Raw genomic sequence first — 4,850 nt, forward strand, 5'->3', positions numbered from 1 at the left:
TCCCCCTTCCACCAGGCAGAGGCGGGGCCCTCCCCAGAGCCAGCCCCGCAGACCTGACCCAGACCCCAGCGGCTCGGGCTTGGAGCCGCCAGGCCCGCTCTGCCCAGCAGCCCGACCTGGACACTCTGCCGAGAATGCCCTCCCCCCACCACCATGCCGCCCGTCCTGTCCCCTCCCCGCTTCCCCACTCTCCTCCCCTCCTCCATCCCATCCTTCTCCCCTCCCCTCCCTGTCCTCCTCCCCCGCCCCAGATAACCCCCCCAACCCCAACGTGGGCCCCCTGCGGATCCCTCTGACCAGCCTTATCTGTTTGCTTTTCACCAACATCCGCCAGCTCTCAGCAGGGCAGGGGGTGGGGGGGGTGATGGGGGGAAATGGGGGGGTGATGGGGGGTGAGGGAGGGGAGGGGATGGGAAGGGTAGGGTGGGAATGGAAGGTGGGGGGCATGATCAACTGTGGGGTGGGGCTCTGAGCTGGGCCAGAAGCTGCAGACATCAGTGTCCCCCAGCATCTCCGAGTGGAGCCTTCGGGACCCTCAAATGGGGGCGGGAGTGGGGGCTGGAGCCAGGCTCGGAAGAAACAGGACTGGGGTCCGGCAGCCAGGAAACCGAGAGGGGCTGCCCCAGGCCCCCAGCGGCAGGGAGAGGGTGCTGATGGGGCGGAGCTGGCCCCCACAGGCGGATTGGAGGCTCCTCCTCCCCAGCAGGAGGGCCAGGCGGCCCAGCCCGCTTCCCCAGCCCACCTCGGCTCAATGTGCCCCTAGGCCTCCTGGTCCCTGGTGAGGGCCCTGCCAGGCCAGGCACTAAAATGGACACTAAGGACCCCAGGACCAGCCAGCAGGGCAGGGCAGTGAGCCTGTTCAGTCCCACCCGGCCTGCGGCAGCCGTGGGCTCAAGCAGTGGCTCCCCAGGGCCCCCACCCTGTGCCAAGGCCAGTCCTACACCTCACCCCCTCCAAGGACACGACGTTCTGTCCATCTGACGGCACCATGAAGGAGCTGGGGGCCACAGTCGACCCTGGGGCTGCCCTGCAGGGACCACACCCCCCCCCAAATCCAGACCCAGGAATCTGCAGGAAGAACTGGGGCCCAAAGGCAATGCTAGGGGCCAGCAGGGAGGCCCTGGGCCCCCAAGAGGAACACCTGCCCCAGCCCCTTGCAGCACCCTCACTGGGGGCCCCTCCCGGCCCCTCCTGGCTCACTGGCCCCACTGCTGCCGGCTACAGGGCCGACCCCAGTAGCTGAGGGTGGGGGTCTGGAAGGGTCAGCTCAAAGCAGGCCAGCCAAGGAGTGGACAGGAGGCCAGACAGCACAGATGAGGTGGCTGAGAGTGACGGGGGGCCCGGGGCCCCTCCCAAGCCTCACGCCGCTGCTCCCTGCTGGCTGCAGGTGGGGGTCTCAAGGAAGGGGCTGTAGGCTCAAGAACCACAGTGGGGGGGCACCTGCCCAGCTGGCCCACACACAGGACGCTGGGGTGGGGGTGGGCGGGAGAGGACAGGTGACTCCACCCTGGCAGAGGTCGCTCAGGGAACCCCTGCTCAGGCCACTCTGGGCCCAGGGTCTCCGGGTCGGCACATCTCCCCAGCGTCTGCTCTCAGGCCGCGGAGGGTCCTGGTCCACGGCCACTCATGGCCTCGCGTCTCTCCTGCCAAAGACTCAGCCAGCGGCCACTCACCCCTGGCCTCAACACCCAGGTCCAGGGCAGTCGCAACCTTGCTCCCGGCTCAGCACAAGGTCACCACTGCCCCTGCGTGAAAGGCCCAGCTCCCCAGTGCTGCTGGCCATCACGGCCCCCTATGCCACCCGGCCAGCTCACAAACAGGCCAGGGCGCAGGCACTGCAAGGCCAAACCCTCCGGGCTGAATTCGGCTGTGCTGAAGCCACCACCCTCGAGCCTCAGGGCCTCCAGCATGACACGCGGCCCCGATGGGAACTAGAGGCATCCACGGGCCGTGAGTGCAGAGTCCTCACCTGGGCCCTCAGCCACCACCCCGGCGAGCAGCGGCCTAGGGGTCGATGCCCACCCTCCCAACTGAGCCGGGAGGCTGGGGTGGCGGCTGTGAGGCAGGGCTCTGCGGCGAACAGTCGCCCGCTTGTCTGGGGCTCCGTCCCTGAGGCTGGCCAGCCGACGGGGACAGTGGCGAGAGGGCCACACACAGGCTTATCTCGGTGCTGTTTGCTCAGCACATTCCCGCACCCCCAGGGCAGCGACAACAATGCCTGCTCTGTGATTTCCCGAGTAGAGAGGGGAAGCCCCTCCCAGACCCCCCTACACCCCCCTCTCCGGGTCGGAGCAGGACCTGGGCACCAGCCATGCTGAAAGGCCAGAGCCGTTCACTCACTTCAGGGCCTGAGCCACCTGCGGTGACAGATCCTGGACCACACGTGTGACTTTTCCAGGAAACTCAGACCGAGTCACAAGTGCACACACACAGCCTCTGTGGTCCAGGCCCTGGGTGCAGCCGACTGCAACCCGGTGACATCCCCACCGGACATCCGGCTGGTGACGTCTGCACCCCTCAGGCTTCTGGGAGGTGACCCTGGACCCCATCAAGCAGACACCTTGCCTGCCACAAGTGCCGCCCCCTCCCCAGCCCGAGACCACAGTCCACCCGAGCTGTCCCGAGGAGTGGGCCCCCTCCCGGCGCTGGGGCACAGAGGACACGCGGATGGCCGTGCGAGGGGGCCTGCTGGGAGATGCAGCTGCACCCGACGTGTAGGGTGCAGTCTGGACGGAAGGGGGACGGGGTGCGGGGGGCACCTGAGGCCGCATGTGGGAAGCTCGGGCAGCCGGTGCCAAGGCCCCGTGGCTGGGCGCCTGCTGGGGAGGGGCGGCAGGTGGGCACGCGGCCCGACCGTTGGAGGAGCTCAGGGGCCCCCGGAGGGTCCAGGAAGGGGGATGGAACATGGGCCGGGAGAGAGAAGGGCTTGGGGCTCGATTCCACTGCAGCCCCAGCTGCAGGGGGCCCGGAGGAGGGGCAGCCCTCCAGCCCCCTCTGCCTCACGCTGCCCACCCTGGGCTGCACCCGGGCCCCAGGCCGATGGGTGGGAGGTGGTCCGGTGACCGCGGAGCCCTGCTTCCCTGTGGCCCCTCATCCAGGTGCACGTGCCTTCCTGGAGGTCCCGCTAGGTGGAGGCCTGAGGGCAGGCCCACCCCCCATCCCTGAGGGACCCCAGCCCCAACCCATCAGCCTGCCCTGAGCCTTCACTCAGAGCAGCCCCAGGGCAGACAGACCCCCACCGAGGCCCCCTGGCAAAGCATGGCCAACAGCCAAGGGCACCCATCACCCCCAGAACAAAGGCGGCTCTCAGCACCACCCCGCCTGCAGGGACAGCCAGAGAGGTTCCGGGGCAGGCCCCCGCCCACCTGGGCCCACGCACCCTAGGCCTGGGACCCCTGATGGGGTGCGGAGAGCAGCGGGGAGAGACGACAGAGAACGTCCCACCTGCCCACGCTAGGCCTCGGGCCAGCAGCTCTCCGAGAGCGCGTTCCTCTTTAAACACTATTCTACAAACCGCAATTTCTTTAGGCGAGCACACAGCATCTTCTGTGCTTATGAGCCAGGAGCAGGTGGCCAGGCAGGGCTGTGAGGTGTGGGGAGGCCCCAGACACAGATCCTCTGTGGAAGGAGCCAGGCCTCAGCACTCCAAGTCCCTGTGGGCAGAACCCCCTCAGGAAGCAGGGAGCCCCCTCCATGCCAGCCCCCCGGCCCCTACTCAGAGCCGGGATACGCGGGAGAAGCTGGAGGATTCCGAACACCTGTGCCCCAATTCTCCCCTTGCCCTGACCCTCCCCCTCCCTGATTGAAACCCCCCAGCTGACCCTCGCCCTGACCCCTCACAGGGGTGGCGTCTGGACTGCCCGTGGACAAGTGCCCACCAGCGCGCCACCCGCCCCCTGCTTCCCGCTCCTCCAGGTGCCGCCCCAGCAGCAGTCCTCTGCCCCGCTTGGGGGGCGTGGGCATAGCCTCTGCTCCTCTGCCTGAAGGGGCTGAGCACCCGGGGCTGGCACTAGACCCCCCCCCGAGATGTGCCCAGATGGGCAGCCCTGAGCCCACCTCACCCCCGCTGCGCCTGAGGTCAGCAGCTCAGAGCGTGTGGGTGCTGCACGACCAGGGTCCCAGGAGGCCAGTCAAGAAGGGGGTCTCTAGGGGTGAGCTGGCCAACCAGGGCACCCACACCAGGGAGGTGGGGTGGCCCCACAAGCTCCTGGGGCCTCCAGGGAGGTGTTCATCTGAACCCCAGGCCGGCCGCACGATAACCCCCACCCAGGACCCCCAAGGGCGGGTGTTGACCTCTGGAGGTCCCTCCAAGGGTCCATTCCTCCCAGATGGGGTGGGCCCAGCAGGCTGGCGCCATTTCAGGGACAAGGGTCCAGGTGAGAGTGGAGCCCGCCCCCCCCAGCAGTGCCCTGGGGGGAGCCCAGCATCTCTGCCAACACGGCCCAGACATGCCCTTCTCAGTGAGGCTGAAGGTGCCGGGCTGACTCCCCCACTGACCCCGTGAGACTCCTGGCAACCGCAGCTCGAGTAAACACCGGAGATGTTTGCGGGACCCCAGGGGGTGTGTGCCAGCCCCCTGCCCAGGGGTGAGTAATTATGGGGCTACTGCCCGCTCAAGAATTTTCTAAAGGCCACGTCCTGATAAAGCAGCACCGGAGATCCTGTTTGGCCGCCGTGGCGCCCGGCCGGCCGTGGCCGCTGGGGGATGGAGCGTGGGGCTCGGTGGGCGTGGTGGGCAGGCCTCGCCCTACATAAGGTGCAGGGCGCCCACACGGGCCACACAGGTGCAGCCGGCCGCGTTGTCCCCCACGGAGGCGCGGGTCCTGCAGTGACCACTCCCGCCTCGCACC

The sequence above is a fragment of the Odocoileus virginianus genome, chromosome 28 (genome assembly GCF_023699985.2).
Source record: "Odocoileus virginianus isolate 20LAN1187 ecotype Illinois chromosome 28, Ovbor_1.2, whole genome shotgun sequence".
NCBI lineage: Eukaryota > Metazoa > Chordata > Mammalia > Artiodactyla > Cervidae > Odocoileus > Odocoileus virginianus.